The sequence below is a fragment of the Lactuca virosa genome, chromosome 5 (assembly GCF_052849685.1).
Source record: "Lactuca virosa cultivar CGN04683 chromosome 5, Lactuca_virosa_CGN04683_v6, whole genome shotgun sequence".
Lineage (NCBI taxonomy): Eukaryota > Viridiplantae > Streptophyta > Magnoliopsida > Asterales > Asteraceae > Lactuca > Lactuca virosa.
The window spans coordinates 23,768,887-23,781,008 of NC_136430.1; the positions used below are offsets into that span (position 1 = coordinate 23,768,887).

The window sequence follows — 12,122 nt, forward strand, 5'->3', positions numbered from 1 at the left end:
CCTTACAAGAAGTCAAGTCAGTGTTCTCTAAGAAGTCGGGGAAGAAAACAGGAGAATCGAGCTCATCTACGAAGGACAAGAGCAAGATTGCAAGTTTAGATCAAATACCTATCCCAAACTAGTCTGAATACGAGTCCGAGAACGAGTTTGGACTATATACGAGCGAACCCGAAGACGAGTCAAGAAACGAGATGGCGAACATTGAAGAAATGACAATGGGAGCTTACAAGAAGCGTATTCGAGAAGATGTTTGTCCGGGATTAGTACAACCCGCGATTCCTGCCACTGCCACATTCGAGTTGAAGGGCCACATCCTTAATGCACTTAAGGATATTCCATTTTATGGAAAAGATCATGAAGATGCTTTTAAGCATCTAGATGAGGTCAATGACATTGCAGATTATTTCAATGTCCCAAATGTGAATAGAGATAACATCTTGCTAAGGATGCTTCCCGTTCCTTTTAAGGGAGCTGCTAAGGATTGATTAAAAGCACAACCACCGGGTACAATCACTACATGGGCTCAAGTGCGTGAGCAGTTTTTAGACCAATTTTGCCCACCATCCAAGATAGCTAAACTCAAGAAGGCAATAGCCAACTTTGAGCAACAACCGGGGGAATCATTATACGAGGCATGGGAGCGTTACAAAGGGTTGTTAAGGAATTGTCCTCAACATGATCTTCATGTACAACAAGAGATGTCTATTTTCTATGATGGGGTCAATGTTATGACAAGGCAACTCCTTGATTCTCAAGGGTCATTGACAAGGAAAAATCCAAGGGAGGTCAAGGAGTTAGTTGAAGAATTCGCAAAACACTCTCGTGAGTACCACAACCCAAGACAAGATGGAGCAAAAGGCAGTAGGGGTGCACATACTGAAGAGATGGCTGCTATGATGGCGATGCTAAATACTATGGACCGGAGATTGACCCAAATGGACCAATCAATTCATGCAATAAGAGTTGGATGTGAGAGATACAGTGGGCCACACTTGACTAAGGATTGCCATTTGGATGAACATAGGAACAAGAAGGCTCAAGTTTGCTACTCGAGTGGGGATAAGTATGATGAAGACTGGAGAAAACCAAAGAAAGAGTGGCTGCCATATGATGAATACAAGAAGCAAAAAGAAGAGAAATATAAGCAGGCAGGCCGAGGCTTCTACCCAAAAGAGCAACCACCAGCCGAGAAGAAAATAGTTTTGGAAAACATGTTGACCCGATTTATGGAAGCTTCCGAGAAAAGGCATGATGATACCGATGCAGTGCTAAAGGAACACATGAAAATGATGAAAGAACAGCAAACAATGATGATTGACCAGCAAGCTTCATTAAGAAATCATCAAGCATCAATCCATAATCTCGAAGTCCAAATTAGTCAACTAACTACTTTGGTGAGCAACAAATTATCCTCACAATTTCCCGAAAAGAACGCTCAATCCCATGTAATGATGATTGATACTGAAGAAGAGGCTATCTCTGAGTTCCTAGAATCAATAGAAGTGGAGCCAAAGCCATCCGACCAAAGCCAAAGAAGACGAAGCTCGAAAACGAAATTGTTGCTGAAACACCAGACTCACGTCGTGAGCCCGCCATGCTCACGAAGTGGGCTTAGTCTGAACAGAAAAATTCAGAAAATGTTCTGGTATATCCTCTGCCTCTACCGTTTCCTTCCCGAGCTGGTCTTAGTCCACTGTAAAGAGAGCATTTGGAGTTTATTAAGCACGTGAGGGGTATCCCGATTAACACTCCTTTTGTCGAGTCGTTATCCAAAATTCCCGAGTATGAAAATTTTTTACAAGACTTGTTAGACACTCATCAACAACTAAAAACGAATTCTAAGGTGATTCCAAGTGAGCAAAGCTCAAAAGCTGTATTAGGAGAGATACCTAAGAAGATGGGGGATCCTGGACGCCTCACTCTTCCATGTGAGTTTGGGAATAATATGAATATTTATGCTTTAACCGATTCTGGGGCTAGCATAAATTTGATGCCTTATTCATTTTATCGGAAGTTGAATATTCAGTGACACAACCCTGGGGCATTGTGGAGGATATTCTCGTGAAAACTGGAAAATTCGTTTTTCCAATAGACTTTGTGGTTTTGGATATGAAAGAAGATCCCGATGTTCTAATTATTCTTGGTCGCTCGTTACTTAATACTGCTGGAGCCTTGGTTGATATACGTGAATCTAAGCTCACCTTGAGAGTTGGGGATGAGAAGGAAATTTTTGGAATAGAAGATGGTTTCAAGAGGAGTGGTGTTCAAGAAGAGGTTTTCAATATTTATGAAGAAAATGAACTTGAAAAATTAGAGAAGCTCATGGAAGAAGAAATCAAAACAATTCAACAAGTTAAACGAACAAAACCAAGAGCATCTGTCCCGTTTTTAGTTGAAGTCATTGCCTACACGAATCCAACTTCTTGGGTAAGTAAGGAGAGTGATGAAATATTGAGTGATGATGACAAAGACGAAGTAACTTCCAAGGAGACAAGTCCAATGGTGAAGGAAGAAAAGATTCCTATGCAGTTGAAGAATAAAGAGAACTTGGAGAATAAAGGGACCAAAAGAAAGCTTGATATGGATGACGTGAAAGCTAAAAAGGAAAACTCGAAGAAGGCGTACATTAGACGAGTTCAAGCTTATAAGAGGCGATGGAAGTAGCAGAAAATCCAGCTGGTGATGCACACATCTAAAGATTCCACGTAGGAGGCACGGAGTCCGGCTCACGACTCCATAAAAAAAGAAGCGCTTCTTGGGAGGCAACCCGAGTTTGGTTTGCATTTTCTTTTCTTTTCTTTTCTTTTTAGGAATTATTTTCGGAAAGTGATCATTTCGTCATCTAAAAACTTCTTACATGGTAAAAATTATATGTGGGATACTTTTGATTAAGTGGTAAACAATTAGAATAAATAAATATCATAATTCACATTATATTTGGTCCAGACTATATTTCACGTCGTGGGTATATGCTTCACGTCGTGAATTGGATTGATAAACGGGATACCATCGTTTAGCCAGCCTTGAAGCCCGAATCTTAGCCCAACTAGATATTCACGTCGTGAATTGGCAATTCACGTCGTGACCTTTAAAAACACTGGGGGGGGGCAGTTACATAATCACTTTGACCCACTTCCCCTTTGTTTATTCTACTGCCGCACGAAGTGAAGACGTCCCACATAAAATTTTTCTCCATTTTCCTTCCGAATTACTTGCGTTCTTTTGTGTTGTAACTCCATTTGGTAAGTATTTCATCCTTTAATTGTTTCTATTGCTTCCGATTTATGCATTTTGATGGTTAGGGTTTATTTAGAAATTCAAAATCCCAAAATTGGTTGAATTAGTTGGTGTTTTCAGTTTGCATGGCCTTAGGTTAGTGAAATAAACAAACCCCAAGTATGATATTTGATGAAATTTGACTATATAATACTCGATCTGTTATCACGACCCGACTGCGCTCCACGACGTGGAACGCTAGCCCACGCCGTGGTTCTTGGACTGTCACAATTCTGTTTCGTTTTTGATGTAATACTTTGGGTGTTTTGGTTTGTTTTTGATTTCAGGCATGGCTCCTAGACGAGCGGTTCAGCAGGAAAACAACCTGATCGATGTGGCGAGTATTCACCCATTGTATTGGTTTCCACAAAATATTTCTCGTGCGTTGTTGACCACATACGAGAACTGTTTGGGATGGGTTTATAACCGCGAGTTTACATTAGCACCCATTATGGATTGGGGATGGTTGCGCGGTGTGGGCATGGTTGTTGAGTTGGAACGTTACTGGACAAAGGTGTACGAAGGCATAGATTTTTCTTTTACCTGTCATGGGTGGAGGAATTTGTTTGCAATTCAAGAACTCGTTTATCCGGAATTATCGGTGGAGTTTTTCTCTACCGTAAGCTTTGAGGAAAGGACTATGGATTTTGATTACAACCGGGTGCTTGTTTTCCGATTGGGTGGGGTTTATCGTGAGTGCAGTCTTCACGAGTTCGCATGACGCGTGGGCTTGTACACGGAGGTGGAAACTCAATCTCCATTTTTTGTGTCATTCTTGCTTGGATGTGTTCGGGATTTTACACCCGGCACTTTCGATGCCCAATTTTGGAGGATTATCTCAAATCACACGTATGATTCTCGTGATTCTAGTGAATCACAGATTCGGAATCCCGTGTATCGTTTTCTTCATCGCCTTGTCACCTTTTCTATCAATCACAAGCACCATGGTGATAAGGTTTCCCACCAGAATTTGTCTTACTTGTGGAGTATTATCACTCCCAGGGTTGGTTGCGACCTTCCCTATATGCTTGCTCGATTTTTGGGGAAGAAAGAGGCTAGTTCTAGGCCCGGGAGTCCGATTACGGGTGGACATTTAGTCACCCGCCTTGCCCGGTCGTACAATATTTTGACCGCTGATTTTGTTCGAAACATTACCCGATTCCCGGACAATGATTTGACAATTCAAGTGTTGGGGGTTATGAGAGTAGTGGTAAATGTCGGGGGAGGGTATGTTATACCCCCGGAGGATGTTGAGCAACAAATGGAGCAACCCGAGCAACAACCTCCACTGAGGCCTAGAAGGCGGAATGTTAGAGCCCGGGGAGACGTGGAGAGAGAACGTCAAGCAGAACCACAATATGAGGGTGGAGTACCCACCGAACCGTTTCAAAGTCGAGTTGGTCCTTACCGAGATAATCTTCGCGGTGGGATGTCTTATAACACCCAACTTCTTGAAACCATGTTTTCTCACATGGGTGTGGTTCGACCACCTTTCGTGCCACTGCAACGCCCGTACATACCTACATGGGAGGAGCTATGGATACCAAGGGGTGATAGAGAGGGACCAAGTGGAGAACGAGGCGGAGAAGATGACGATTGATTATTTTATTTATTTTTATTTTGGTTTTTAAAATGTGTGGTTTTAGAACTTATTTGAACTTGTTGTGGTTTGTAAGACTTGTTAAACTATTATGTTACTTTTATTTGTCCTTCGGTTAGTTTATTTCAGATTGGCAATGGAGTCTCGGTAAGGAAGGTCGAGTCAAAACCGCTTACGTCTAGCCAAGAGTCGGGTTAGAGTCTAGAGTCACAAGTCAAGACCCACAATTGGAAATAAGTGTGGGGTGCGCCAAAAAGAGAGGATGGAGTCCGAAAGGGTCTTTAGAATACTGAATGAGAAGAGTCTTAACAAATTAAGACATTAGTTAAAATTCCAAGTTGAATGAAGACGTGGGAAGTTTTATTTTCTGGGTGCTCAGTTTTCACGACGTGGTTATCATTTCACGTCGTGAACCGGTATTTTGGATATATGCAATACGCGTTGTTATGCGAAACCACGACGTGGCTATTCTACCCACGACGTGATTTCCAATTTTTTAAAGACTTAAAATCCATTGATGCATTTTACTTTTTGGCTTGCCATGGTTCTTCTTGGGATCATTATGAAGACAATTATAGCTCGTTTCCTCTATTATACAATATGGCGTATGCTTTCCCACATTATTTTTCACACTTTGGAGTCTTGCACCACTCTTATTGAAGATTGAAGTTTCGTTTTGTTGCTTGATGGCTCATTTACTTATTTCGCGAGTTCAAGTCCAAGTTCCTAATTAGAAGTTCCATATTCGAGATGCACATTTCGCCAAAACATCTGGAGTTCAATCTTGCCACTTCTACCCCAGGGGAGTCTGTTCCTTTGTCTCCCTTTTATTGCTTTTAATTTATTGTATGCATACAATGGGGGCATTGTATGAAATAAGTGTGGGGTAGGGGGTCGAAAAAGTAATTGCTTAGGTTGAAAAAGTAAATTGCTAGAATTTAGTAAAATTAAAAAATTTGGATATAGATTTGAAATAATAATCTAAATAAATAATAAAATGTATAGTAATAATGATAATTTAAACATTAAGTTGCTAGCGTTGTGTGGGATGATCCGATAAGAGCTCAAATGTTTAGTTGAGCCAATATACGTTATAATGCATTTGTGGCCTCCTTTATTGTAGTGAAATCATGGGACAAAAACATAACCCCACTTAGTTTGAGGAATGCAATATGTTTAGCAGCCTGTACTTGAAATGTATCCAGGAAAATTAATATCCTTAACCAATAAAGGTTGAAGTTAAGCGCCCCTACTTAAGCATGTAGGTTTTGAGTGGAAAAAGTGAGATATTTATAAAACAAAAGAGAGAGAAATTACCAAGAAAAAAAGAGAGAGAAATTACCAAAAAATGAAAAATTGAAGAATTTTTGGAGCTATAGAAGTATCAAAGTTGAAGATCAAAGATCAAAAAATATGAAAAAAATCAAAAGTTGAAGATACCAAAAATTACAAAATATGGTGAATTCAAAGAAATTGAAGATCAAATATCGAAGAAGTGAAGAATTCAAGAGCTCCATAGTGTGGTATCTTAAAAGTTGTAATTCTCTAGTTTATGTATGCTTGGGTAGCTTAACAAAAATACCTTGAGGTTAGAAAGTTTTCTGCGGATGGATTCTCAGGGATGCATAAAATGAGCACTGTTCAAAAGAAGTGGGCGCGTGTTTATGAGGATTGTGAGTATTTAGAATTGAGGGGGGTTATTTAGGAAACATTTTAGACACAAATGCATGTGTTGAGGTCTTGGCATAATGGCAGATTTTAAGTTGTATCGTTCTATGTGATGTTGGTGATTAACGTTTGAATTAAAAATTAGATTTGCTTGAGGGCAAGCAAAGAACAAGTGTAGGGTATTTTGATATCGCCATATTTATACATATTTTTAGGCAAAATTTCTTTACATTTTTATTGATATTTTGGTTATTTGCAAAGAATTATGGTACTTATAAGGATAAATTGTTATTTACAGCCAAGGTAAATCATTTTCAAAGAAAGTGACCAAAATTGACAATACTTGGAACACTGGAGACTTGGAGTACAAAAGTTAAAGAAATCCACGGAAATTGCCGATGTCACGACGTGAACTTGAAGGCCACGACGTGGCATGAGTCTTCTAGAAGATAAGTACACGCAAAGTAAGAATCCATGCCCGATAAGGATATCTCTCAAATCACAACGTGAAGAGATCGGTCACGACGTGAACCCGGCAAAATCAGAAAATATAAATACTCTTGGCCATTACGATTGGAAGAACTTTTTGGCTGATAGAAGGAAGACCTAGAGACGAATTTCAGAGGATAAGAAATTCTGGAATAGGTTTTCAACACCAAGGAAGAAGAAGTTCATAATTTGATTCATAGTTTGGTACACTTTTATTATGTTTTGATTATGGATTGTGTTTGCTTATTTGCTAGGATGTCCAGCTAAATCTAGCTGCTTCTGTTAGCTCGATGAAGCTGGAACTCATAGTTTTATTTAATTAAACTAGACTTTGCTTGTTGGTTATGTCTTGTGTTTGATTGGTTTACCTAGCATGCTTGACTTGTGAATTTAATTGCTTAAACTTCTTTTTCTGTGTAGTTAATGACCATTATTCTGCTTGAATTTGAATACCTAGTAATTTAGTGAACATTAGATTATTAGAGCTATGATCAAACCAATCTTAGTTAAGAACTTGAATTAATGAATTAGGTTGTGCTAGAGAACTCATATTATGACCATAATTGTGTTTATCAAATCAATCTTACATAGCTCCAATCCACTAAATAATTGATTCTGTGATAGCTATTGTATGACCATACATAGTTCTACATGAATTAGTTAATATTAGTAAATTTAGACCTAAATTGCTAATACTGTTTTAATTGGTAACCAACAGTAATTGTCATGACTAATTTATAAACCATTGAGTGAAAGCGGATTCAAACTAACAGAAGTGTTTGTTTATTGATTGAATTTGCGTTAAAGAATTAAGTTCATCTAAACTTGTAAAATTAGATAAAAACCCTTTCTTTGTTAGTAATTAGGTTAATTTAGTAGTAGATAAATTAATTAGTCAACACCGTTCCCTGTGATCGACACCCGAATTACCCAACTATTCTATAATTTTGACTAGGTACACTGTCTAGGTGCAATTTAGTTAGTAAGGAAGTTAGGTTATAAATATTAAAATTAGTTGTAGCTATTTGCACGGGTTATTAAGTCATTTGTTAAGCTCTTTTGAACTCTAAGAGCCTCATTACGCTATTCATGCATGTAAAGTTTCCAACTTTACGTGATAAACCACCGTAAGGAAGTCATATCTGAGTGTTGGGTTGAAGTATTAATCGATTAATAGTTGAATGATGGAAGTTGGCCAAGCTGGGAAGTACGTTGGGCGTACAAGCTGATACATTGCGCGTAAAATCCCCAAAGTGAGTACGCCCTGCGTACATAGCAGGAGGGCTTCACACTCTTGGGCTCTCAGTTTTGGGTCATGTTTTGACTTAGGTGATTATGGCCTTGTTGGGCCATTAGGTTTTAGTTCGGTTGACGTTTTATTTTGGGTTCACTTGGATGAAGGCCCACAAAAGGACTTGGGCCCAATTTGAGAAAATGGGCCATATCTGGGCTTTGGGGTGACCATTTTGGAATTGGGCTTTCTAGGGTGGTTGGTTGGGCCTTAGTCTTGGACCAAGCTACGTAAAGGGTAAAATGGTATTTTTACCCTAATTTAGACTGATGGTTATGGATTGGAATCCAATTATTAATTGGATGTTATTGGTATTGATAGCACGAGGATTTGTCGGACCAGCAGCCAGAGATTTATCAGTGTGACTCAGCAGTTGGAGGTGAGTCTTCCTCACTGTGTTTAGCGGGTCGAAGGCACCAATGTCGACCCATGGTTTGTTATGCTAGGGTGCTAGATGTCTGCGTGACTCTTGCATCTGTATGTATGCTTAATGGGTGGGGACCAATGGGTAATCTGTATACCATTACTTGTTTTACTTGTATGTTTGTATGATGGGCGGGTCCGTCATGAGAGTTAGGGCAAGGCCCGTTATGCGAGATAGGTTGAGGCCCGTTATACTCAGTGGGTGGGGCACATTATGCGAGTTGGGGTGGGGGTCGTTACACTCATCGGGTGGGGACGATTATATGTTTGATATGTGTGGTATGTGGTATTTGGGGTAAACTCACTAAGCTTCGTGCTTACGGTTTTCAGTTTATGTTACAGGTACTTCTGGTGAAAAAGGGAAGAGCTCGGGGTGATTGCAGTGCACACACGATATAGTTCCGCATTTTCATGATAACTCTAATAATTTGTAATGTTTTGATACATTTGATCTTTTTTAGATTTATGTTTATGTTTTGGGATAATGTTTTATTAATTGAAATTTTTGGGTCTTATTTTTGGGACGTTACAAGTTGGTATCAGAGCCTTAGTTTGAGGTATTCAGACATGCTCTTGGGTGTTTCTGAACTCATACTGATGATTTGGTAAAGTTTTTCAAAAAGATATGTTTTAAAGAAAAGGGTTTTCTAATACCAGAAAGGGTGTGGTGCGTGCAATCAACTGATCTCAAGTAAGTTTTCCCAAAATACCCATACATGTTATCTGATAAGATTTGATTGTGAATCTATGAATCACACGCTAGTTAGGGCTAAGGATCTGCTCAGTAACTTCATGATAGAATGATAGGAGAGATGCCTTTGTATGTCTATTGTATGAGCTTGTAGACTTGCATTCTAGTACTGCTTAGTCAGTGATAGGATGGCCTGATTAGTTTATGCTTGGTTCTGATTACTTGATACTCAAATGTTGCTTGCTTTGTGCTTTTAGGAGTTCTCACTAGTTTCAGCTAACTAGTAAGCGAATATGTTAGGTTACATATTACCAAGGCAAGATATTTTTAGAAGGTTAGGTTTTAACTCTACTGTGCAGCTCTTGTTTAAGTCCAAACATCGTAGTGTGATACCTCTTATTCGAAGAATTATCTGGTTTTGGTGATATGTAATTGTATTCGTGAGCTAGATAATGGAAGTTAGCGGGAGTTCCTTCTACAGCTGATGGCGGAGAGTGGTGTAGAGTTTGCCCTAGGAAGAGATTTAGTGTTGAGAGCCTTATCTTGATGAGGGTTAATTGTATGGATATAAAGTGACTTGGCGGATTCAAGGCAATCCTTGAGGCAAGTACGGATAGATGTGGAAGGTAGTATGGGTCTGTACTACTAAAAGTAGAGGATCCATACTCGAGTCAAGGAGAGTTACGATGAAAGCAGGAAGCCTGTAGAGTTTTGTGATCCCTTTGTATATTTTGATGTGTATTCTGATGGCTTATATGGTCTATTTTCAATAGGGTGACTTTGTGAGGCAGACCGGTTGGCAGTTCTGGTGCTAGGGAGGGGTCGAGCTCAGGTTCTGGAGCTGGGAAATTGGATGATCAAACGAGGGAGTTCATTTCGTTTAAGATCATGCGTAGCATACTCGAGCAGACTCCTATGATCTTCAGTACGATCAAGGAGGGTATTATGGAGCTGTTGGAGGAGCGGTTGAGCTCTTTCCGTACTAAGATGGTGGCCTTGATTGGGGTGCGTTCCTTGACCTCAGGGTGTTCAGGCGTGTGGAGCTCTAGACTATCACGTGGCGAACGACCCTGATAGCGAGCAGGAGGTGGTTAGCGGATGTTGCTAACACCTTTGCGTCAGGAGTTGTCCTGAGGGGGAAAAGGCCAGACTTGCATCTTGTCTTCTGAAGGACGGGGCATGAGATTGGTGGGAGGAGGTCGGGCGCGCAGTCGGTGATGAGGTTGTTGATACGATGACATGGGATGATTTTACGACGAGATTCAGGGCTGAGTTTGCACCGGTGATTGAGGTGCAACAGTTGGCGCGAGAGTTTTAGGATCTCCGCCAGACTACTGAGACAGTGGCTGAGATCACCGCGATGTTTCATGAGAGGGCATTGTTGGTTCCGCAGTATGTGGTGGATGAGGATATGAAGAAGGCGAAGTATCATGAGACGTTAAGGAGTGATATTCGGTAGTTTGTGAGCTGATCCAGCTACAGGACGCTGGAGCATATGATAGTGAAGGCTAGAGAGAGAGAGAGAGAGAGAGAGAGATATTGATATGGAGATGGAGAAGAAGAGGAAGCCAAATTATGTGCCGATTGTAGAGAGTTCGAGTAAGAGGCCCAAGGTTGTTGATACGAGAGGGAAGGGCCAGCAGGGTCGGGGCTGCTGTGGCAAGTGCGGAAGGACACACGGTGGGGCGTGCAGGGTGGGTGGTTCTAGCTTCTTCAAGTGCGGCCAGATAGGTCATATCAGCAGGGATTGTACTGCTACTACCACCACCACCCCGGTATTTGATCTGATTCGCTTTCATTGCAATTAAAGGGGCCACAAGAAGGCCCATTGTCTGATTTTGACTGCATCAGGACCGGTGTCAGCACCTGCTCCTGTAACTCTACGGATTATTAATGGCCGCCTGGGCAAGGCGGATACACCTGTAGCGAAGAGCAAGGCTTTCTAGTTGATAGCCGAGGAGGCTCGTGCAGCTCCTGACATAGTGACGGGTATGTATCTTCTCCTTATCTCTTTATTTATATTGAATTTCCTTCTTATATTTATGTGTTTTATATTAGGATCGTTCCTTATGAACGGTATTTATGCATTAGTATTGTTTGATTCGAGGGCTACCCGATCCTTTGTGTTGCTTGTGCTTAGTAAGAGGTTTTCCAAAGCTCCAGGGGAGCTGGATTGTCCTTTAGATATCGAGATTGCAGAGGATCGATCTGTCCGGGTAGCGAGGGTTCATCTGGTTTTTATTCTCCAGTTGCTCAGCGAGCAGGATCTGGTTGATTTGGTTCCCATTCCTTTATGTGGGAACAAGGTTATTGTAGGTATGCATTGGCTGAGCCCCAATGCGAAGGTGATCGATTGTGAGCAGTAGTTAGTTTGAATTCGAACCCCAAGTGGGGGAGAGTTAGTGGTTCCGGGAGAGAGAACACAAAGTGGCCTTATGTTGTATGCAACAGTGAGGGCGAGACGCTATTTTCAGTACGGTTGCTCCGGATTTTTCGCCTATGTTATGGATACCCATGACAAGGGTAAGGCGACTGTGGATGATGTGCCTATTGTGACGGATTATCCGGATGTGTTTCCGGAGGATTTGCCTGGGCTGCCTCCGGAGAGGCAGGTTGAGTTCAGGATTGATCTGGTTCCAGGTGTGAATCCGATAGCCAAAGCACCGTATCGGTTGGATCCTCCT

At 40.9% G+C, this 12,122-nt stretch overlaps 1 non-coding gene across 1 annotated transcript; it reads right to left on the reverse strand.

The window, feature by feature from the left end:
- Window positions 1-575: 575 nt before the first annotated feature.
- On the reverse strand, window positions 576-682 carry LOC145118308 (small nucleolar RNA R71). The gene has a single exon (XR_013713264.1). It is a non-coding gene; the product is annotated as a small nucleolar RNA R71 (small nucleolar RNA).
- Window positions 683-12,122: the final 11,440 nt, after the last annotated feature.